Source organism: Leopardus geoffroyi, chromosome A3, assembly GCF_018350155.1.
Source record: "Leopardus geoffroyi isolate Oge1 chromosome A3, O.geoffroyi_Oge1_pat1.0, whole genome shotgun sequence".
In the NCBI taxonomy this organism is placed as follows: domain Eukaryota; kingdom Metazoa; phylum Chordata; class Mammalia; order Carnivora; family Felidae; genus Leopardus; species Leopardus geoffroyi.
In genome coordinates, this window is record NC_059336.1 from 94,986,207 (window position 1) to 95,010,577 (window position 24,371).

The window sequence follows — 24,371 nt, forward strand, 5'->3', positions numbered from 1 at the left end:
CATCATGTCCACTTGAATAGGAATATCAATTATCTCATGACCTGCAAGAGAAATGAGATCTTTGGTCAGCCAAATTCACATTACCCAGTTCTACTTTTATTTATTTATTTATTTATTTATTTATTTATTTATTTATTTATTTATTATGTTTGTTTATTTTTGAGAGAGAGGCAACACGTGGGGGAGGGGCAGAGAGAGAGAGAGGGAGACACAGAGTGCAAAGCAGGCTTCAGGCTCTGAGTCGTCAGCACAGAGCCTGACATGGGGCTCAAACCCATGGACTGAGCAGACCATGAGATCGTGACCTGAGCCAAAGTCAGTCGCTTAACCGACTGAGCTGCCTAGGCACCCCATACCCAGTTCTACTTTTAGCAATTTTTTTGGTCCATTTTCCTCCATAATCATATTTAAAATGGACATTGGAGAGTTTGTCATTTCTAGTGATTGTGTTACATTTGCAGTCCAGTACCAATTTGAGGCTATAGAGATTGTTCTGGATTTGAGCAATCAAGACCTGAATGTTTAGCTAGGTATGGATTTTTTTTTTTTTTTTTTTGCCTTACAGTTCTATTTAAAAGTTAATAGTTTTTGAATTTTGCGTCTAAAAATTTCTAAAAATTTCTAAGCATGGTAATCACACATGGTAGTTAATCTGGTCAAAGTCTGATTCTGATCATTTCCTTCTCTTAGCAACAAGTTTCTATGCAATGCCAGTTCCCTTGGAAATTGAATGGCGCCTTCATTTTGACCTCTGCCTCAGAGCAATTAAAAAAAAATTAGGTGAAGGGCCCCAAAACTTTCATAATTACCCCAGATTAAACCCCATCCACACCTCTGTGGCATGATTAACCACTTCATCAGTTGAAACTTGCTTAGCAAAATTTTCTTGACAGAGGTCTGAGGAGTTAGGCTCATCTTTTCTCAGTCTTGTTACCTTCTAGGCCTCCCACCACCCTACTCTGTTAGCAAAGATTTTAGCTTAGGGGTAGAGAATGGGCATTCCCAAACCTAACAAACTCCATATGAAGTGGATTTGAAATAATTTTGATTTCAGTTCATACATAGCAAAAAAAATGATATTTTCTCCCATTCTTTTTCTTCCCTATTTTCAAAAACTTTAATTTTAAATAAGCCATTATGGATTTTTCTTGTAAACCTCACCAAAGGCTAGAAGACTAATCCAAGTTTGACTGTCTGATCTTTTTCTCAGTCACCCTATATTTCTTTTTTGTAATTTAAATTTTAATCAGATAATATACAGTGTAATATTGATTTCAGAAGTAGAATTCACTCATTCCTCACTTATATACACACTCAGTGCTCATCACAATAAGTACCCTCCTTAATACCATCACCCATCTAGCCCATCTCCCATCTACTTCCCTCCATCAACCTTCAGTTTTTTCTCTATTGTTAAGAGTCTCTTGTTGTTGTTTCCCTTTCTTCTCTCCCCCTTCTTCCCATATGTCCATCTGTTTTGTTTCTTAAATCACACATATGACTGAAATTATGTATTTGCCTTTCTCTGATTGACTTATTTTGCTTAGCATAATACATTATAGCTCGATCCATGTTATTGGCAAGGTTTCATTCTTTTTGATGACTGAATAATATCTGTATTTATCTGTCTATCTATATATTTAGATCTAGATATACCACATATTTACCCATTCATTAGTCAGTGGACCTTTGAATTCTGTTCATAGTTTGGCTATTATTGATAATGCTGCTATAAACATGGGGTAAATGTACCCCTTGAAATCTGTATTTTTTTATCCTTTGGGTGAATACATAATAGTGCAATTGCTGGATTGTAGGGTAGTCCTATTTTTAGTTATTTTGAGGAACGTCCATACTTTTTTTCCACTGGTGCATACATAGTGCACCAGTTCCTTCTTTGCCACCAGCAGTGCAAGAGGGTTCCCTTACTCCACATCTTCACCAACACCTGCTGTTTCTTGTAAATTTTAGCCATCCTGACAAGTGTGAGGTGGTATCTCATCATAGTTTTGATTTATATTCCCCTGATTATGAGTGATGTTGAGCATCTTTTCATGTCAGTCACCCTATATTTCACCCTCTGTAAGTACATGGTTGTTTCCTAAGGGAGTAGAGATGTCATTTTAGCCAGGTCTTGTATAACTGCTTAAAAAAGATCATCAAGTTCCTAGTCCATGAGGGAGGATTCTTTTCACTGACCTCCTTCTACTTTGATTCAGCACGACACACTTGATACCAAAGTTTGCATCAGCTAGGATCATGATAGCTACAAAATAGAAAACTCATCTCAAACTATCTTAAACAAGAACAACAAAAGAAATCAGATCACATAACCCAAAGTTGAGAGGCAGGATGGGTTTCACAAAGCCACCATATCTTGCTTACATTGATACAATATCTTGTCACCTCGTGTCTGTGCCTCTGAGTGGGTCCTTTAAGTCAATTCTCCCTATAACAATTATGGTGATCTGTTGAAAAATAAAATCAGATGTGTCACTCCTCTAATGAAACCACTTCAATGGCTTCTTATCAAAATAAGAATAAAATCCTCAATTCTTCCCACAACCTCAGATATTCTTTATAATGTGGCCCCTCTAGATCTTACCTGCCGTATGTGCTATTGCTCTTCTCTGCCTTACTGAACTCCTATCCACTAATATTACTACTTTTCCATTTCAATGTTCCCTCAATGCTACAAGCTTGATCTTACCTCAGTACCTTGATATTTGCTACTTCTTATGCCCAGAATACTCCTACATAGAGCCTTGGCAAGTACCACTCACTGAATTAGAAGGGTTCCCCAGAGAGAACCAAAAGACTATTTATTTATTTATTTATTTATTTATTTATTTATTTATTTAGACTATTGTTTCTATTTTAAAAGTATTTCTCTCTATATTTTATGTAATAAGGAAATATACTACATATTTACATATCATAAAGAAATATATCTGTATCTGTATCTATTACAAGGATTGGCTTACATGATTATGAAGGCTGGCAAAATCTGTAGTATGGGCCAGAACTCTGGAGACCCAGGAGAGCCACTGGTGCAGATGAACTCTGAAGGCACCTAGTAGATAATTCCTTATTTCTCTGGGAAGCTGGTCTTCTTATTCTATCCAGTCCTTCAACTGATTGGATGAGGCCTACCCACATTATGAAGGGTAATCTTTTTAGTAAAAATTTACTGATTTAAATATTAATTTTGTCCAAAAACACATGTTGGCACGTAAAATTAACCATCACACTCATATAGTTTTTCACATCTGTGTTCATCCATTGCTTTCCCAGAAATTCTCAAATAGCCCTGTTAAGAGGCTCTACCTATTCCTATCTCTCTCTACTTCTTTACCACACTTTACTTTTCCTCATAGCTTTTATCAACACTGAAAATTATATGACATATTTATTTGTTGTATGGTTTTCATCTGTCTCCATTTCTAGAGTATCAATATTATTCTTATTTGCCACAGTTTATATGGAATATAAATATTTCTTATATATAGGTACTTAACAAATGAGTCAGATTTTTATATTTAACTGTGGTAGGGGGTGACAAACACAAAATCTTTCTTACCCAAAAGGAAATGACCTAAATACAGAAATACACAGAAATGACTTATACACAAAAAGAAATCTTATTGCCCACAGTGTGTATTTCCCCATTGTTTCTCACCTCACAGCTTCTCTGCTGTGAAATTCTGGGTACAGAAGACTGCAAAGTACGTTCCTTAGCCTTCGTTCCTAGCTGATGTCTACTAGATTCTTACAACAAATGACACCAGTATAGCATCAAATAGTTGAAGGAATACAGAAATGATTCTTTTCTCTTGTTCTTCTGGCAGTATTTTTGAGCAACTGTATCCTTTTTATCCATCTGCAATCCAGCTTCATCTCTACTGGTTCCTCTTCCATGGTCTAGCACAAACATTAGGTCCCTATTCCATGGTGTTAGCATATCTAGACATCACCCTAGCAGGGAAGCAATGTATGTTCTTCTGGACTCCGGTTACACCATCTTATTTCTTTTGTTCTCCAAGAACTAGATTAAATAGCCATGGACACAATGAGAAAGAATGAAATATGGCCCTTTGTAGCAATGTCTCTCTCTCGTAGAGAGAAAGACAGATACCATATGTTTTCACTCTTATGTGGATCCTGAGAAACTTAACAGAAACCCATGGGGGAGGGAAAGAAAAAAAAAAAAAAAGAGGTTAGAGTGGGAGAGAGCCAAAGCATAAGAGACTCTTAAAAACTGAGAACAAACTGAGGGTTGATAGGGGGTGGGAGGGAGGGGAGGGTGGGTGATGGGTATTGAGGAGGGCACCTTTTGGGACGAGCACTGGGTGTTGTATGGAAACCAATTTGACAATAAATTTCATATATTGAAAAAAAAAATAAAAAAAAAAAATAGCCACGGACAGCAATTACTAACTTCTGGTACACTTTATCTTCATCCCTTTTTTATTTCTCTCAGACTTTCTAATAAATATATAATACTGTTCCTGAATTAAAGCCCCGAATTAAAGACCATTGTGTGAAACCATTAGAATGATTATGGGTTTTTCAGGTTCCAGAAAACAGACTTCAGTAAACGTGTTGTTGGGTTATGTACCTTAAAGATCTTTAAAATAAAGCTGGCTTTAGGACCAGTTGAAAATGGGTTACTGCTAACCCATGACATACAGTGGTATCACGTTTACCAGATTGTTGTTGGCTACTGCTTTAACATTTTATTTATTTTTGAGACAGAGAGACAGAGCATGGATGGGGGAGGGTCAGAGAGAGAGGGAGACACAGAATCTGAAACAGGCTCCAGGCTCTGAGCTATCAGCACAGAGCCCGACGCAGGGCTCAAACTCACAGAGTGTGAGATCATGACCTGAGCGGAAGTCGGATGCTCAACCGACTGAGTCACCCAGGCGCCCCTGCTACTGCTTTAAATGAAAGACTTACTGAAGGCAAAGGTCTGGGAAACCAAGTAGTTAATGTATTCAACTGCTATAGTAGTGATGATGACTATAAATGCTGGAGGCAAGATTTTTTTTTTTTTTTGAGACTGTATTTGATTACTTTTTGAAAGAAACTGATAAGCCCAGTGTTTTAATCTCTTAGTTCTAGGCAAGTCAAGGAGTCATAGAGGTTTTATTGTGCTCCTAAAATAATCTCTCATTTATTATAGCTGTAGGGGAGATTCCAAATCCCATCTCAAATTTAAAAGTGAAAATTCCAGAATTATAATGTAAGTTGAATTCATGGCCCAAGTATCTTACGTGAAAATTGAAACACATTATCTTGTGTGAAATGTAGAGCATTTATTGGAAAGAATTGAACTCTGGGGTTTGACATAGGCACATCTTGGCAGACATGGATCAATCTGAGTAACTTGAAACTACAAATTTCCTTGAAATTCCATTGTAAGCAGAAATAATTATTCATATTGATGGCTATTACTCTTTGACTGTTTGGAGACCCTGCAGTAACCTTCCATAAGGAAATTGGTTTCCAAGTGGATGCCTAGTCTTAAGACAGATCTCCCCTATGCCTCATTGCCTTTGAACTTATGAGCTGAGTCAGATTTTGGCATACATTAGGGGGGAAATATAAAATCTTATCCATGGGTATATGACTTATACATAAAAAATAATTGTAAGAATATTATTTTGTACTCACATTAGCTTAAACTTGGGGAATATATTTGAGAATGGATCCTAAGGATTTTGGAACAAAGGACAGTTTGCAGAGATTCTGTATTCAATGTGGTATCTTAAGTAGATGGGGTGGCTCAGCTGTGGACACACCAACCTCTAATGTGGTCTATATTCAATGATATTGAGCATATACAGCTGCCCTGGCATAATGAAGAAATATTTCAAGGTTTAGAAAGGTAGAAATAACAGAGTGTTTTTATTATTTGCAACTTGGTCATCTCCCAGTATGGTCCCCAGATGAGCCTAGAGAATACTCCATTCAGACACTGAGAAATATATTAGTGAGGGAAGTATCAGGATCTTCAAAAATTCTCTGATTCAGTGGGTCATTACAAATATAGAGTGAAGAAGATTGGTAAGGAACTAATAATTGTCGAAATTGAGTGATATGTAAGAGTGGATTAATTATACCATTCCTCATCTTTTATATATTTTTTGGAAATATCCATAATAAGGTTAAGTAAAATGAGTTTTGTAGTAGCTTTCTTTTATTGGCAGGGGATGACATTGCAAAGGGCCAACTTTGAAATAGGCTCCCTGATTTCAGAGGAAAAGATGAGATTCCTGAATGACAGAAGCCAAACAGCAGTGCTTTACTCTGAGAGAACAAACATACATGAGGATCTGGATCATACGTATCATCTAGGCAGCAATTTCCTAGCCTTTCTCTCAGTGCTTAATTTATGCATTAATGTGCAAAGTATCACAGAAGTTCTTCAAAAACCTCGACAATACGGACCTTCTCTTACCAAAGCTATTTGACTACCATCCTTGCACAGGAGTCAACAGCAGAGGTCAACTTTAGACCCTGATTGGCATCATTCCTTGGGGAGTCCAGGAAGCCACCTGGTATTAGATTGATTGCTTTGGACTTTTTCCAGGTTGCAACAGTAAATGATTTTGTCTTCACTGGAACTGAAAATTATTCTGGATATTGAACTTGCTTTTCCTACTCCAATGCTTCTTCTAGCACCAACATCAGGAGGTTTTGGGGTCCCTTATTCACCATCAAGATATTGCTTCTGACCAAAGAACTTACTACAAAGCAAAAGAAGGACTGCAATAGGGCCATATAATTCATGGATCTTACTATATTCTTCTTGACTCAAAAGTAACTGCTTTGACAGACACATAGAATTTCCTCCTGAAGTATTAGATGCATACCAGCTAAGAGACAATAATTTAACATTTTGAGTGTTTTCCTATACCACGTAGTATCAGCGTCTACTAGAGACTCTAAGACACTGTTTTACTCTTAATCTGTAAATTAATAAGATAAATGAACTACTCACTAATTTTTTTCCCATGCATACAACTTTGGATTCTCTTGGTTGAGAGTTCTTATTTCCATAATGAATACTGTTTAAACCTGGAGACATAGTTCTTTCACTGAAATGGATGTTAAGTTTGCCACCTGGTCATTGTGGGCTCCTTATTCCATTGAAACAACAGACAAATAATGGGTTACTGTGATTGGTGGAGTGATTGATTCTAATTACCAAGGGAGACTTGGGTTGCCGCTGTATAGTGTAGGCATGCAGAAATATGACTGGAACCAAGGAGGTTTCCTTGAGTGTCACTAAGTATTTTAGTATTCAACAGAAAAAAATTAATAGACGTTTAGACAAATCAAAAAGGCATCTTCACTAAGCACTCAGAACCTCAGGAATGAAGATTTTGTTCATCCTTACTATGTAATGGATCATATTCATTGAGATCCTGGCTGGGGCCAAAATAAACACGGAATGAGTAGCAGATAAAGGAAGTTGATCATATGTGAGTTCTAGAACATAATGTGTGTGTTTGTGTGTGTATGTGTGTATACTTTTAAATGTTAACTAATTTATTTTTTTTTAATATAAGAAATAATAGTAGCTAAATTTACAATGTAATCTTTAGGGGATAGAATATTCAAGTGGACTTGTGACTTTGAAAACTCACAAATGATATATAAATGATAGGATTTCGTATACTCCATTTTGGGGGAAAGGAGAGAGTATCTTTCATTATGCAAAGTGTAGTTGTTATCTAGATAAGATGCATAACATCACTGTCATTTTTGTTGTATTAAAATTTAAGGTAGGTAAGAAGGATGTATATGGATACTGAGTAGCCAAAAGGTTGAATGTGTTGATTATTTGCCTACTTTCTTTCAACCTCTTACACAGCATTCTTTATAATTCTGTGGTTGGGAAGACTATCTGTTAAATTTTTCAGGCTCCCTTTCTGGACTCTCTTAATTTTTAAAAAATGTTTATTTATTTTTGAGAGGGAGGGGGAGAGAGAGAGAGAGAGAGAGGGACAGACAGACAGAGTATGAGCAGGGGAGGGGTAGAGAGAGAGGGAGACACCGAATCTGAAGTAGGCTCCAGGCTCTGAGCCATCAGCACAGAGCCCAGTGTGGGGCTCGAACTCATGAACTGCAAGATCATGACCTGAGCTGAAGTTGGATGCTCAACTGACACAGCCACCCAGGTGCCCCTTATTTCTGGAAGCTCTTAAATTATGCCAGTGGGAGACACTGGGAAAAGATCAGAAGACAGGAAGAGAGGAGACACTATTATTATATCTCTCTTTTTCTTTCTGACAGTACTTCTAGAAATAGATGAACTCCTCTGGGGACCCTGGTTTCAGCAGTAGTGCCTGTGCCTTTCATGGTTCCAGCACTACCTTAGATAGTTCCTCCTTGGTAACACCACCACAGCACAGTCTTAGCTCTGATAAAACTACCTCTTCCCTTATTCTCCCTGCCCTGAACCTATGGATGCTTCCTGAAGTTGCTTATTTTTGGTTTACTGCATTTTTTCTTTTACTTTCTCAATCTTTCAAACACTTATGCACTCAATTCTCTGTATGAAATTCTATTTGTTTGAACTATCTACAGTAGTTTATTTTTTCCTACCTATACCTGGACTGATATAAAGAGACTGTGTCATTTCCTTGCTTTACACCTATATGCTGTTTGAAATCCAAAGAAAAGTGGGTGATTCTTCTATTAGCTCTCTTGAAAAGTGAGTTATTTTTCAGAAGCCCTTAAAACTTTTCTTTTTGTCTCATATGTGCAAATTCCATCATAGGTTAATTCTTAACTGAAGCCAGGGAATGAAATGGGACAATGAGCCTAGGCTTGAACTTTTGACCCAATGCCGGTGACAAGGTCAAGGGCATTGCCCCTTTACCAGGCCTAGGATTGGAGCCAGAGGTCAGGCTCACCTCAGTCTAAAGCACCTGGGCTACATGATGGAGAAAGGTACAGATGTTAGAACGGGAATAGAGAGGGATGGATACTGGATGAGCAATAAACAGTATAGTCTGTAAGCTCTCATTGCATTATACTGCACATATCCTTTCTCAGTTTGTTTCATTAAACTATGAGATCATTGATGGCACAAACTGTGTCCTTTGTTTATCTAAATAATCAACACTGAGAATTGTCACTGTCATCTACTAGGCAGGTGTCAAAAATTTATTGAATGGATGAATTAATCAATGTGCCAAAGCTTTAAAGGGATGAGTTTGAGTCTTTAGTAAGAACATCATGATAATACATAATGCAAACAGGCACTTGGAGCAATAGTATTTGTGGAATTTGAGACCTGCTTGTTCAGTGGCCTTTATATTTTTTAATCATCAGAGCACTTTCTCAAACAAAATAGAGGAATGTACACATGTCTGAGTGTATTTCTACATAGAATAAGGACTGTAGACATTTCTCAGGTAGTTTAAATCTTCCTTTGTTTGATGGAGCATTTGGTATTTTATATTTCATATTTCTGAATCTCCTTCCTAACATGTTTTTGGTGCATGTGTTACAAGTTAAAGAAAAAAAAGGAATCTGCTTCAGTCACTTCAGAGCTAAACTAAGAATTCAGTGTTTTGACTTGCAGGATGGAGTTATTTTTCTTACATTAATAGGGAGATAGATAGTTGTGAAGACCAGTGTGGACAGGGTGTATGGATTAAAAGTTCATCTCTACCACCTACAAGCTCCATGACCTGAATTATATCCAGAGCCTTAGATATAATAGGTGACTTAACTATAGTCAGGGGGCAATCCTTATTATAATACCCTGTGTTTCAGATTCCTCATCCTAAAAATCTGGACAATATTAGTAATTTCTTCATTAATTAATATGTGGAAAGCTCTTAATACAGTCCTTAGCACAAGCAAATATTCTGAGATATCTATTATTATCATGCATCAACAAACCCTATTTGGAAAGGGAAGTAAGTCAGGGAATCCTGTCCTAACATTTTTTTTTTTCTCTGTGGCAATCAGTACTGTTTACCACATATTTCAGGTTCCTTGTCTCTCAAGCATGTGGTACTTTTGAACTTAAAAGCCCCTTGTAGTTGTGTGGGCTATATGAATAGTTTGGATCCAATATACAAGTTACTTCTGGTCCAGACCAATCCATCATTTTCTTTCCCTCTGTAATGATCATGAATTAGATTCCAGGTACTGGCTGTGCAGTTAGCTTGGGTCTCAGAAGGAGAATCATGTAAAAGAGCTATGACATGACTATCTGAGATGACGGTTATTTGTTACCTCAGCATAATTTAGTCTGGGTGATTCATAATAGTAGTTGAGTAGTCCCATGATTATGGGAGAAAAAGCACAATGAATCTGTTTCTCCATCTTCAAAACAAGGAGGTTGGATAGGAAAGATTATCAGGAAAGTCCCCTTAAGTTCTAAAATGATAGGTTCTTTGATAAGAATAAGAATGGCAGTGAGGACCAGAAATTTGTAAATTGAGGAAAGCAGAAATAAAGTCATTACTAAGCTGTGAGAATCAAAGACCAAAAGAGTAAGGTGAAAACTAAGGCTGGCTTTTCCAAGAGCATGTTCCTTAGAACCCTAATCATAAGAGATGCTTTGTGATAGAAGGTTCCACGACCAAATACGTATGGGAAACACTATATATGATATCTCTCTCTTAAATAGTCTTCATGTAGATTATCATATTCTGAGTATTCATGAAGGAAACCTTTAAAACGTATTTCACCCAGCACTTAATAATACAATTTCACTGTAGAAATCGCTTTTATAATAACTTCACATTAATGGGCTGGGAAGCTATCATTTTAGTTTGAGCTATATGCTTTCCCATACCTTCTCAAAATCTTTTTGGTAATTCTCCTCCTCTTGCACATAGTTGTGGAGTGGGCATTGGAACCAGAATATCCCATTTCTCTTGGATAGTAATTTGTTCATATATGAATAAGACCCCATCAAGCCCAATCAGAGCCTTCAACATATATATGGTTTTTTAATGTTTATTTTATTTATTTTTTTTGGGACAGAGAGAGACAGAGCATGAACGGGGGAGGGGCAGAGAGAGAGGGAGACACAGAATCGGAAACAGGCTCCAGGCTCTGAGCCATCAGCCCAGAGCCCCACGCAGGGCTCAAACTCACGGACCGCGAGATCGTGACCTGGCTGAAGTCGGACGCTTAACCGACTGTGCCACCCAGGCGCCCCTAATGTTTATTTTTGAGAGAGAGAGAGAGAGAGAGAGAGAGCGCGCGCAAGTGGGGGAGGGACAGAGAAAGGACACAGAAGATCTGAAGTGGGCTCTGTGCTGACAAGCCGCAATCCCAATGCGGGGCTCCAACTCACAAACTGTGAGATCATGACCTGAGACAAAGTCAGACATTCAACCAACTGATCCACTAAGGTACCCCCAACATAATTAATATTTCTGATGATCTCCTGGATTTAGCTGAGTCTCATTAAGACACCTCTTAGACTTCTCAGATATGTGAACCCAAATCTCCCTTTTGCTCAGACTAAATCCAGTTGAATTACAGTTACTTGCTACTGAAAAAATGCAGACAGGAATTATTCCTCCTTAGAGCAGAGTTTGGAAAATTCGGTTCCAGGGTAACAGCTGTGAGTAAAATGATGCAATTTTGAAATGTAATAAGCAATAGCCTTAGTTTTTTTCTAAGGGTTAAGTGGGTCTATTAGGGAACCTGAAGATGGAAGTGACACATTTAGTATGAGAAGATATTACAGCCTATTTTATCTTTAAAAAATTTTTTTATTAAAAAATTTTTTTAATTAAAAAAATTTTTTTAATATTATTTTTGAGAGAGGGAGACAGGGGCAGACAGACTGTGAGTGAGCAAGGGGTAGAGAGAGAGGGAGACACAGAATCTGAAGCAGGCTCCAGGCTCCAAGGTGTCAGCTCAGAGTCTGATGCGGGACTCAAACTCACAGATCGCGAGATCATGACCTGAGCTGAAGCTGGACCCTTAGCCGCCTGAGCCACCCAGGCGCCCCTATCTTTTTTTAAAAGATACTTTGGAAATAAAAGATAATGGAATGAAATCCAAAATTGTCAAAATATACCAAGGAATAATTTTATTTTAATGTCTGCTTCACTTACTCAGAAATATTAACTAAAGGAAGAATACAACATCTTCTTATGGAAAACAGGGTGCTGGAAACTTGACAAGTATTATTTCATTTATTTCTCACAACAAAGGAAAATAGATAAAAATTACCACCATTTCTCAGACTGCGAAACTAAGTCTTATAAACATTATGTAACTTCCCAGTATCACAAACTAGACTGTGGTAATACTGGAATTGAAAGGCACTCATCATTGCCATTCAGTGAAGTTGCTCCTTTATTTTTTTGCAGATAAGGTAACTGATACAGAATTTCCACATGTTAGATTTCCATCACTAAATTCCCCCGAACTTAGCAGTTTAAAACAATGCAAATTTATTATTTCACAGTTCTGTGATTCAGAAGTCTAATGGGTTAAACTGGTTTCTCTACTTAGAGTTTCACAGAGCTGCTATCGAAGTGTTGGCAGGTCTGTGTTCCTTTCTGGAGGCTCTAGTGAACAATTCATCTCTAGGCTTGTTCAGGTTGTTGGCACAATTCACTCCCATGTAGTTGTAGGACTGAGGTCTGTTTCCTTGCTGGCTGTTGGCCAGGAGTTGTTCTTAGCATCTAGAGGCTGCCATTATTTCCTGGCTTATGGCTCTCTTCAAAGTCAGCAAAGTCACTTAAGTCACTCCCATGCTTGGAATCTCTGTGACTCTTGTCCTGCTGTCTCATCTTTCTAATATATCGCTTGACTCTAGTCAAGGAAAGATTCTCCACTTTTTTTAAAAGTTTATTTATTTGGAGAGAGCGTGAGCAGAGGGGGAACAGAGAGAGGGAGACAGAGAATCCCAAGCAGGCTCTATGCTCTCAGCAAGGAGCCCTATGCGGGGATCGATTTCAGGAACCATGAGCCAAAATCAAGAGTCTGGCAGTTAACCAACTGAGCCACCCACACGCCCTGTAGATTCTCCAAATTTAAGAGGACATGTAATTGTATTGAACCCACTTGGACAATTCAGGATAATCTCACTTTCTCAAATTATTTAAGTATAATCACTTCTGCAAAGTTCCCTTTGTCATGTAACATAATATATTCACAAATTCAAGGGGGTGGGCATGGAAGTCTTTAAGGGTCCATTATTTTGCCTACCAAATTCTATCTATATAATGTCACAGTTGTAATGTTCCAAAACGAAACGGTAGAAAATTTACATATGTGTTTCCTAAGCATTTATTATATTTACTTATAAAAATGGTGTGTGCATAAAAAAAGTATAACACCATTCAGTATACACATGCACATGTACCTAGGGATAGAAATATACAAATAATAGATATGTTTGGAAAAAAAAGGAAAGTTAGAGTTCATAGAATAGGTAGAAAACAAGAATTCTGAACCCAGTTAATGTTTGTTTGCTTTTTAATAATGAAAGGAGTACACGGGGTGCCTGAGTGGTTCAGTTGGTTGAGCATCCAACTCTTGATTTTGACTTAGGTCGTGATCTCACAGTTCATGAGATGGAACCCACGTTGGGCTCTGTGATGACAGTGTGGAGCCTGCTTGGGATTCTCTCTCTTCCTGTTTCTCTGCCTGCCCCCCCCCCCTTAAAATAAATAAATGAGCTTTAAAAATAAAAAAAATAATGAAAATAGTACATAACAACAACAGAGAGAGTTTCACTGATATATTTTAGACAAGAGATGAAATCTGCTTAGGTTTGTGAGAACAAGCTGAATCATATAAAAAGAAATTCTGGGGTATGACTCATATGTAACAAATATTGGAAGAGGGTCTGAGATATTTAGAAGATTATTAAAAATTAAAATGTCTATATTATTTTTATCCATAATTGCAAAAATTTGGACTCAGCCAAGATGTTACTTAGTAGGAGGCTATATAAACAATGGAATATTATTCAGCACTAACAAGAGATGAACTACGAAGCTGTAAAGACAGTGAGGGATTAAATGTAAAGACATTTAATTTGGATTAAATGCATATTTACTAAGTGAAAGAAGATAATCTGAAAAGGCTACATACTGTAGGTTTCTAACTATATGATATTCTGGAAAAGGCAAATCTATAGATAAGTAAAAACAAAACAAAAAAAAATCAATGGTTGCCAGGGGTTAGGATGAAGGGAAGGATGAATAGGCAGAGTACAGATTTTTAGGACAGTGAAACTATTCTGTATACCACAACTGTGGATACATACCATTTATACATTTGTCGAAACCTATAGAATGCATAAGAGTAAACCTTAATGTAAACTATGGACTTTGAGTGATAACAATGTGTCAATGTAGGTTCATTGCTTTTAGCAAGTGTAACACTGTGGTGCAGGATGTCAATAGTGGGGGCGGAGGGTTTGCTTATTGGCAGCAGGAGGTATACAGAAACTCTAGGTACTTTTTGCTCAATTTTGCTGTGAACTTAAAACTTCTATCTACTAAAAAATGAATTGCTCAGGAGGATTTGATAGAGAAATTTCAGGAGCCAACAGACTGAACGAGGGTTCCTTCCAATGTGTAGTGACCTAACATTTGAATGTATAAGCATGAGGAATAATTTTACTTAGAATTGTCAGTATCGGAGTCTACTCCACAAATCTAGATGTCATGGTATTGTAGGTTACATTGTATTTTAATTATATACAATATTTTTCCATTTGCCCACAATGATATACTTTTTGTTATCTATGTTGGTATAAATCTTTAATATGAATGTAGGAGGGGAGACTACTTGTTTTTCTGAGGACTGTATCTGTTTATGTCATTGAAATGAAGGACAAAACTTAAATTAAAAAAAAAATGGAAACAGACATATTCACACATAGTCTCAAAACAAAAGAAATAAAGGTAAAGAAAAAGTATCCCCTTGCCTTAGAATGGGGACAAATAAAATAATAGCTTTTCAATATCCAATGATATCTATTATTTATACAAGGATGTTTAGACTGTTACCAGAGAGAAATAAATACAGCTAAAATCATACTCAATTTGTATGTTTCCATTGGGGAAGGTAGGGGTGAAGGTTCCCCTTCATCCAGAACATAAAAGAATTAGTAAGTCCTTTGGAGGCAGGGAACAAAAATCTCAGCTGCCATTTGCCTGCTGGGGACTTAAATGCATTGCCTGGATAATTTCTTATCACTATCTGACTGACAGACAATAATTTGGCACATTTTGAAGGAAGAGTGAGGGAAGAGATCAAGGGTCTGAGAAATAAAGGATGGCTTTAATGCTATTTTTTATTAGCTTTAAAGCAATTGCATGGACAAAACCTTATAAATATTTTACAAATGACTTTTAAAGATTTCTCAATAATAATATTTTGGGCTTCCTGGGTGGCTCAGTTGGTTAAGCCTCCGGCTCTTGATTTTGGCCCAGGTCATGATCTCATGGTTCATGAGATTGAGCCCTGAGTTGGGATCCTTGCTGACAGCATGGAGCCTGCTTGGGATTCTCTCTCTCTCCCTCCCCCTCTCTCTCTTTCTCTTTCTCTCTCTCAATATAAATAAAGAAATTTGAAAAATATCTAGCCATTTTGAAAATCACTACAAAACAATAATGAGGGAAATCTCATTTTGATAAGACAACACTGGGTCTATTTTTTTTTCTGTCTGCTGTCAATTAAAACAATTGTAAATTTAAGCCTGATTTTACACAATTCACAAAATTATAACTGAATCCTCTCCGTGTTAAAGAGTTGAACTTATCTGATAACTCTTGGCCTGTGTTTTTATATTTAACCCCTCCAGCCTGACTAGAGAATGAAAACTCACAGTAATAACAAAAAAGTGTCAGTCCTTGAGATAGTATTCTACCTTATTTAAGTGGGACTGCTTTATTCTTTCCATATTCTTAGACCAATTAAACCAGCGGTTTACTCTGCCTTCAGGAAGATACTGTGCAGTAGTACTATGAAGTATCCCTATTTTTATTCAAACACCTCCCTGGCTAACTTTTCTCCCCTCTTACCACTTTAGGGTCCTGTGATGTCTCCCCACATGTTACCTAATTCTTTCTTCAAATCTAGCTGAAGGGCTTACTTTCTTCCTACCTACTCCAGCTCATGGTATGCTTCTTCCTTCTTCCAATCTGTTCATATCTTTTGGCACAGATCATTTGGTGTTCAGCGTTTACTTCTTGAAGCACACCCTGTATGTCCTGTAGTGTCTCTACTATTTCTATAGGCTGAGCCTAAGGAAAAAGCTTGGGGAGAGGAACATGCGGTGTCACTGTCCGTGGTCCTGAAACGTCGTTGTTGGCTAAGGAGGTTTTTCTTAAGTGTACTCTGTTCACGCCTGTGCACTTTCTCTCAGGAATTTTCAAAGTGGTACAGTGGTGGTGACAAGGAAAATATAAGGCAAGGAGTTATTGGGGGAAAAAAAGATAAATGAATAGACATAGGGCTTTCAAGCCATTGCCTGGACAGAATAAGGCACTTGGATTTGATATTTTCAAACAACTACAGATGCCATCTTAGGAATAAGAAGGGGATATATAGCATAGCTGGCATAGCCAAGAAAGGAGTTTAAAAAATTCGTGTACCAAGTGATATAAGGTTGTACAAAGGTTGGCATGAATAAATACATTGATGTTGGTGGGCAAGCAGACCAGACACGTAGCGGGTTGTGAATGCAGCATCACTTGTGTCTTCCCAAACTGACATAGGGTTTGTCTTTATTTTTCTCTCTTGATTAAAAAAAAAAAAAAAGTCACTTGGCATTGTAGCGGAACAAAGATAACTGTAACTTATGTTATGCATCTGATGTAGCTTGCACCTTCTTCAATTTTAGCGTTTCTGTAACAGTTACATTCCAGCCCCAGTTGATGGTGATGGGCAGAGCATATACCCCCTACATTCTCTGTTAAGTTCCCCAACTAAAGTATAACCTCCGCGAGGACAAACACCTGATATTAAACATTTTTTGATGTCTTGAAATGCTTAAGTAGAGTGGCCGGTGCAAATTAGAGGCTTAGTAATTATCTTTGAATCAAAAGAATTAGAATGCCTTCCACATACACAGCACTCAACAAAGGCTCATGAAATGAGCAAGTTGTTTTAACACTTCCATCCTCTTCCAGGTCCTATTTTAAAGTCCAATCCTCCTCCCCTGGGTACTCCAGGTCCCAACAAACCTACAGCCCCTGTCAGTCTCTACCTTCGCTGCACTTAGGCCCAGCCCTCCTCCTGCCAAGCGTCCGTGCCCTCTCTGGGCTCACCCTTTCTTCCTACTCAGCAACCCGAGTCCCTTTCTCCCACCGCCCTCCTCAGGACCTCTCCAGTACGGTGTCTCAGTACCCGGTCCTCGCAGCTTCCGGCCACTCAGCTCCCGATCCCCTCCCGAAGGGTAACGCGGTTGTCATGGACACGGCACCTGCGCCCTTCGGCGGTGCCCCTTCGCTGTCGGCTGTCGTCCCCTCCCCCCACCTGCGGCGTGGAGCTAGCCTCGCCTCCCCAGCTCCGCCCCTGCCCCTCCCGCTCGACGCTCCCTAGGCCGTGCGCGCCCGCGTCTCCCCTTACCCCTGGCCTCCTCCAGCCCCTCGGAGCCGCGGGGACCACGGGGGCGCGCCAGCGAGCAAGCGGCTGCGCCTGCGCACTGCCCGTCTCCCCTAGCGGCGATCCGGGCCGCTGCCGCTCGCGCTTGGGCAGGACGCGGGGCGGGCGGGGGGAGGGGGGAGCGGCTTCGCTTCCAGCCCTGAGTAAGGCGGAGACCCGGGCTGGCGGGCGGAGCAGGAGGCACCGCACCTCGGCCAGAGGCGGCTGCAGCAGCTGCTGCCCTCGTCCCCGCCGCCGCCTCTCTAGTCCCTTCTGTGATTACCCCTCCAGCTGTTGGGAACGGGCGAAAAAGAGGAGGAGGCGAGAAACTCCCACCGACCCACAGAGGTGAGTCCTGGGCAGAGCATCCTCCATCCTTGCCTGCCTCCCTCCCTCTCTACCTCCCTCCCATCCTCTCCATCCTCCCCTCCCTCCCCGCTCCCCAACCCTCCCGCCCTCATCCTTCCCAACATCCCTCTCTCCTCTCCCCTCCTTTCTCTCTTCCAGCCTTTCTTTCATCCCTTTCTTCCTCTCTCCCAGCCCCACTTCCTTCCCACCCTTTCTTTCTTCCCTGTCTTCCTTTCAGCCACTCGCCCTCAAGCTCTGCTCTGCATCCTTTCCTGTTGACTCCATCTCTTTCCCCCTTTCTTCACCCCTTACCCGGTGGGAGATCCCTTGCTTGCTACAACTGTCCGGATTCAGGGGCTTCCAGAAAATTGGGCACATATACCGAGAGATACACTCTTGCACAGCGGATGCCCTGCAGGTCCCTAAATTATTCGGATTAAGGGTCAAGTTGGTTAGAGTACTGGGACTTGGAAAGAGAAGAGGGTCTGGAAAGAATCTGTGGATTTGTGCAGTATTAGGGTGGGGGTGGGGAAGATTGTCACTTAAACATGTTGCCAACAACCCCCCACACCCCTTTTTAGCAGTTTCTTTTTTCCTCCTGGGAGTTACATATTCCCAGTATGTGTCTCACTAATTTTAAATTAGCAGCTTTCCCTGCTTTGATGGTCTCTGTGAGAAGCCACAAGGAAAGAAGAGAAGAGAGGAAGAGAACAAGAGAGGAAGAGGGGAGGGGAGAGGAAGGGTGGTGGCAGTGGACGCTTGTATCCTTTTCCCCTAGGCCTCTTTTGATGGATATTTTCAAACCACCCGCCTAATATTTGTCTTGGAATTGAACCTGTGTATCCTTAGTTCTGTCACTATCTCCTTCAAAAGCAGAAACTCTCTAAACTTTAATGTGTGTGCACCATAGCATTATTTATGGAATGTTTTGGTCAACATACAGAACACTAAGGTAGATAGATCTGGGAAAACAGGGAGCAGAAGAATGGAAGAATACACTTTTGTTCATTATGGCTTAACTTCTAAAGGAGGACAATGAATAGTTTTGGAGTAATGAGTAATGAGCAGGCTTATAAATATACCATTTTAAAAGCATTAGGTGCATTAGAGCCTTGAACAGATACTCTTAGCCTTTCTCATCCATCTTACAGGAACTGTAAAGATCTTTGAAAAGAAACATACTGTGTAGTTCTGTTTGTGGTTTACAACAATGGAAAAGTTGAATTAGCTCCGGGACCATTATTAACAATTTAAAATTTCAATTGGTTTTGTACCACTTAGTTTCACTAAATGGTATATTTCACTTTGGTTTATTTAGCTTGCACTCTAACTCCTTCCATTATATATATATTAATAGTAATTTTTCAGAGTTCCTTTTTGCAAGTATTGTGGCTGAAAAGTTTATTTATACATGGTGGGACAACCATGCCTCAGAATGTTTAGTGTATTCATCATTTCAGAAAGCTCCAAAAACAGTGTAAGTATAAATCGGAAATGGAGTATTTAGAAGCTTGTATTTTGTAATATCTATTCTCCTTTAAAAAACCAACAAAACCCCAAAACCTTAATATCCATGGAATAGCAATATTTTAAGTTTAATGAGTGTGTAGGGAGGGATTGAATTCACATGGATTCAGTGAAGCTGCCAGTAAGATGCGATGCAGGGAGCAAATGATTGATTTTTTTTTTATTTTTATTTAAAGTATTATATGTCAGTAGTGCATTATGCATTTTTGCATTTTATGGGCATGTAAAAGTAGGAGTTGAGATGAGAATTACCTTGCAAAGTGATTGAGTGCTGATTTGATGAAGAACTGATACAGTTAATCATCTGAATCAGTTTCGGGAAAGTAGGTGTTATTAGGAATGATGGACCTACCCTCTGCCTCAACTCCCTTTGGTAGGAATGCAATTCCATTAATGACTTGGCTGATTCTTAAGACATGTGGCAGAAGCTTGGTTGAATTATCAGTGTTACCAACATCCTGATGCAGAATTGCAGTCAACCCTATCTGTTTTTGAGTGGTGACATAACTTAAAAGTGAACACAATTGTAGATAGGGGTGTTTCTTGTATCATTGTTGTTCCTTTTCCTGGAATGCTGTGAAGTTAGTGAAAGACTTTGGTAGTAATTGTATATGAATAAAATAAGTTAGTTTTATCCTAATTTACTCTCAAATGACTTTTTCCCCTTCCACCATCTCTACTGCTCTTTCTTTGTGGGGCTTCCTACTCATGAGTGTACAGTGGAGAAGGCCCCTCAGTCAGTTCTGCTCTTTCCTTATTGCAGTTTTGCTACATAGAATGACATGGGTGTTATGTCTCAGTTTTTAATACTGTTCTTACTATGGAAAGAAAGGTACCATTTATTTGTCTCCTTTGTAAACATTTGTCCACTTAGTGAAAACAAAATATGGTAGCTTATTAAAGAATAGAAGATAAAATGACATCTGTTTACAGCAAGATTTTGAGACAGATGAGTAAAATTAATAAAATATAAAATAGAAGAGAAACTAGTGTCTTCAAAAAGCAACCTGCTACTCTGACCAAAATCCAGTTTACAGATAGAGACTTCTTATGAAGAATTTCATTTCTGGAAGCTTCTGCCTTTAGTTGACTGGACCTTTAAGAATGTATGGTACAGATAAAGACCCAACAGAACATTTAATGGACACTGTAGGAAATATTATGGGTATATTCTGTGTGCCTCCCTCACTCAGAGCTGTTAAAACCTGCCCAACCATATGCTAAGTGATGTGAGGTATTGGAAAGAAGTAAAAGACACCACTGTCTTTGACCTTAGCTTACAGTCTAGTAGAGGAGAGCAGGCGTTTGCATGAGGTCATATTTCACAATGTCAAAGAATAAGGTCTTTGGAGAGAGCTTTAGATTTGAGTGCATGCTTTATTTAAGTAGTAGAGAGTGTTGTCTACCTTGGTAGACTCTGATTCATGGGATTGCTTTAAGGGTTAAATATGTTAAGCACAGTACTTAGTACAAATAATGTATATATTGGGTAAGCATTATTGTAATTAGAATAAATGGTTTTAAAAGAAGACAATATATGATTATGTACTAGAAAAGAGTGAAGAGAAAGTAAGTGAGGAATTGCAAACAGGACAGATGTTTATGTAGCCAGGGAAAGATTGTATTCACCGGTAGTTCTGGAGCTTGGACGGGTATTCCTGAGAAGGATTTCATGCAGTGTGGGTACCAGAGCTGGAACAAAAGCAGAAAGCCAAGAAGAAGCAAGGTGTGTTTGGGAAGACTCCTTAGTGGAATATTTGGCATACTGGTGAGGGTATTAAAAGGTGTTACACTTATATAGTCAGGGTAATTACGCTAACACTTAGGATAAGACAACTTGTTGTAGTGTAGGATCTATTTTATGACAGAATGTTTAGCTACCCAGGGGTTTTGTATTAGTTCTCACCCAAAGCCCCATCCCAAGACACTGAATCCTAGGTCGGTGTCAAGGTGAGGACCCAGACTGTTTTTTTTTTTTTTCATCTCTTTTCTTTCAAGGCAGAGAGTAAACTTGACCTTTCTAAACAACAAAGGTTCAATATTGTGATTATCACAACTCTCTCTTGTTTTGACTTAACCCAGGAATATTCCAGGACTGTAGCTTGGAAAATAATAACCAGGATTATTTTATGTTGACACACATGAAGCAGGTAATTTTAGGGTAATTATATTTCCAGGAACTTTATTTTTATTTTATTGTTGACTTTTCCTAATAACAGCAATCCCCCTTCCTCCCTTTTTTTGGTGTTCAAGATTATTAATGATCCTGTATGGATTATGCTATTCCAAGTATTTTACGGGGAGACTAAGCTCTGATGACAACAGGGGGTCTGTTGGGAATGTGTGTGTGCACTAGGCAAGTTAAATGTCTGCATAGGATGGGATGCCAGTTTCTTACTGGCTACGTCTGTTGGTACACTTTTATTTTTGACAGGTGTTTATTAACTATTTTGAAACATATATCCATGAAACAATTATCCAGCAGCATCAGTGATAAGAATTATATTATCTTATTGGAAAAAAGGTTTTCAGAAAATTTTACCTGCAAGTTAAAAAATGTTAGTGTTCATCTTTATGGTTTTCATGTTTCATCCATTTTAATCCATTGACACAATTTGCTTTCTCTAAAACAGTGAAATACTCTTCTTATATTTATTTTTTATAGTTTTAATATTACTGAAAATGGTCACATGAAAATTATTTTATAAGAAACATGAATGTTAAAGTTAGCAGTTTAGCAGACCATAGACTGTAGCATTTTTCTATTTTGAGATTTTCCTCAATATTCTGTTGTTTTAAAGATTCAGCATATCTGAATAAAACATTTTCAAATATATTACTTCTAGGCAGTTCCGTATTAAAGCACTAGTGATTTTTGACACACTTTACTTTTAGACATTTTTATTTTCCTCATAAGTGAATTTTTACCTTGGAGATGAATTCTAACTCAACCACAAAATATGCATTCAACAACTTTTTGAGATTATTACCTGTAACATTAAGAAACACCAGTGATAGTCTGATTTTATAAAGCTTAATTTTATAGGGCTTTTGTTCCATTTTATTTACAAGCTGTATCTGCATGTACAACTCGTAGACTATTGTTTTTCAGATGTGAAGACAGTGTGCATTAACAGGAATAAAATAAGCAGTTTTCTTCCCTATATGTTAAGGTGGTGACCAAATGGAGAGGTAGAGTCAGGTTAAGATAAAATGAATTAATTTTGTTTCATCTATGGAGCTGAAAAATTAATATTTCCTGTTCAACTAAGGGTTTTCTGTATTTTTCCTGTCATGCTGATTAAATCCATGTTTTACTTGTTTTAAAGTATACACACACAAATATATTTCAGTTAACATTCTTTAAAACTAGATCATAGCTGAAAAAACATGTATGTAAAATCAAATGTTGGCTTTCCATTATTTTGCTATTTCTCAGTATCTTGGTATTTTATGCTTTTTTTCGGAGCCGGGGGGGTGGGGGGGGGGGACTAAGTAATATAGCACCTGTGGGAACTGCCTGATTGGGATCAAGATCCAAATCAAGTAATATCCTAACTTGCTCCAACATTCCTACCTTAAAATAACGGACATGCCACCAGGATTGAGGTAAAATAAATAATTTTAAAAGATCCTATGGACTATAGAACCATAATAGAAAAATTAACAGGACACTTCTAATATATTAATGTTGTGTAAACTGGGGTTATGTTGTTTATTACGTATCTGCAGTAAATCCAAGATCTTTTTTTTTTTTTTTTTTAATAGCATTTTGATGTTTCACAGCCAAAGCCATGAACTCCTGATGGAGCTATGTCAGGTCTCCCACAACCTAACCAGAAACTGTAGTGACTCCATGCTTGACCAAAGGAGCTGACATTCTCATTTGATTTTAATTGTGATTAGACAAAGATTTGGTGCAAATACACTCACTCAAGTTTATTGTAAATTCAATAAGGCCTGAAAACTGTTGTTAAACATCATTAATCCATCTTTCAGTAAAAAGGTAGAAATGCCCCTCAACTATCTCAGGAAGAGCTAATTGTCCTCAGTTATTTCTAGGAAAGGACATCTTACAGTTCTTGAGAGTTTACCGCTGGTCTTCATTTTCTTTCTTCAGGCATTGATACCTGCCAGCGTAATTTCACAAATTATGTTTTTCCCCCTATAATATGCAGAATTGGCATAAAGAAATATATACAGAACTTGTTGGGGAAAATGTTTGCATCTAAATTTATCTCTCTATTCACTTACACTCTCTTTGTATTTTTTATCCTATTACCTAGCATGAATGTATTCAGTAAGTTTTTTTGTTTGTTTTTTGTTTTTCTAAATATCTGCTGTGTGCAGAGCATTGGGCTAGAGATTGTAATTTTATAAAAGCACTGAATCAGGCACCAGGACACCTCAATTCTTCCTCCAGATTTTCAACCAACTAACTAGTTACATGACTAAACAAGCCTCACACTCTCCAAGGCTTATTTATTTAATCTTTATTTTAAGTGGTTTTGACTCTATATGATATATAGAGTGTTTTCTAGCTATAAAATTCTATAATAACTACCTGTGAGTTTCCCTTAAAATTTCAAGGCGTAATGATTTATTTCTTACTGTGTCCCATTTGTTTTTTTCTTTTGAAACATAAACTGCTGCTACATGAGAAAAACCTTCATCTTCAGTGGCATATGCTTTCTCTTTCCCAAGAAAATTGCAAATTTAGCCTCACAGAGTCTCTGGGCTAAGGGAGAACTACAACACATTTCTCTTTCTTACCTTTCCATCCTTTCCTCTCCTTTTTAAAAACCCTTCCTGGCCTGAAGGCATGTGTCAGTTGCTACCTCCATTAAGGGACTAGCCCATTGTATGGTGGACTTGTTTGAGTAATGCCAATG

General features: G+C 38.3%; 1 protein-coding gene across 5 annotated transcripts in view; it reads left to right on the forward strand.

The window, feature by feature from the left end:
• The first annotated feature begins 17,861 nt into the window (after nt 1-17,861).
• CTNNA2 (catenin alpha 2) overlaps nt 17,862-24,371 on the forward strand; it is a 1,108,364-nt gene continuing 1,101,854 nt past the window's right edge. For all 5 annotated transcript variants that reach the window (XM_045446647.1, XM_045446648.1, XM_045446649.1 and 2 more), the window contains exon 1: nt 17,862-17,952. The gene's annotated coding sequence lies outside the window, so the exon portion shown is untranslated. The remainder of the gene's footprint in view (nt 17,953-24,371) is intronic.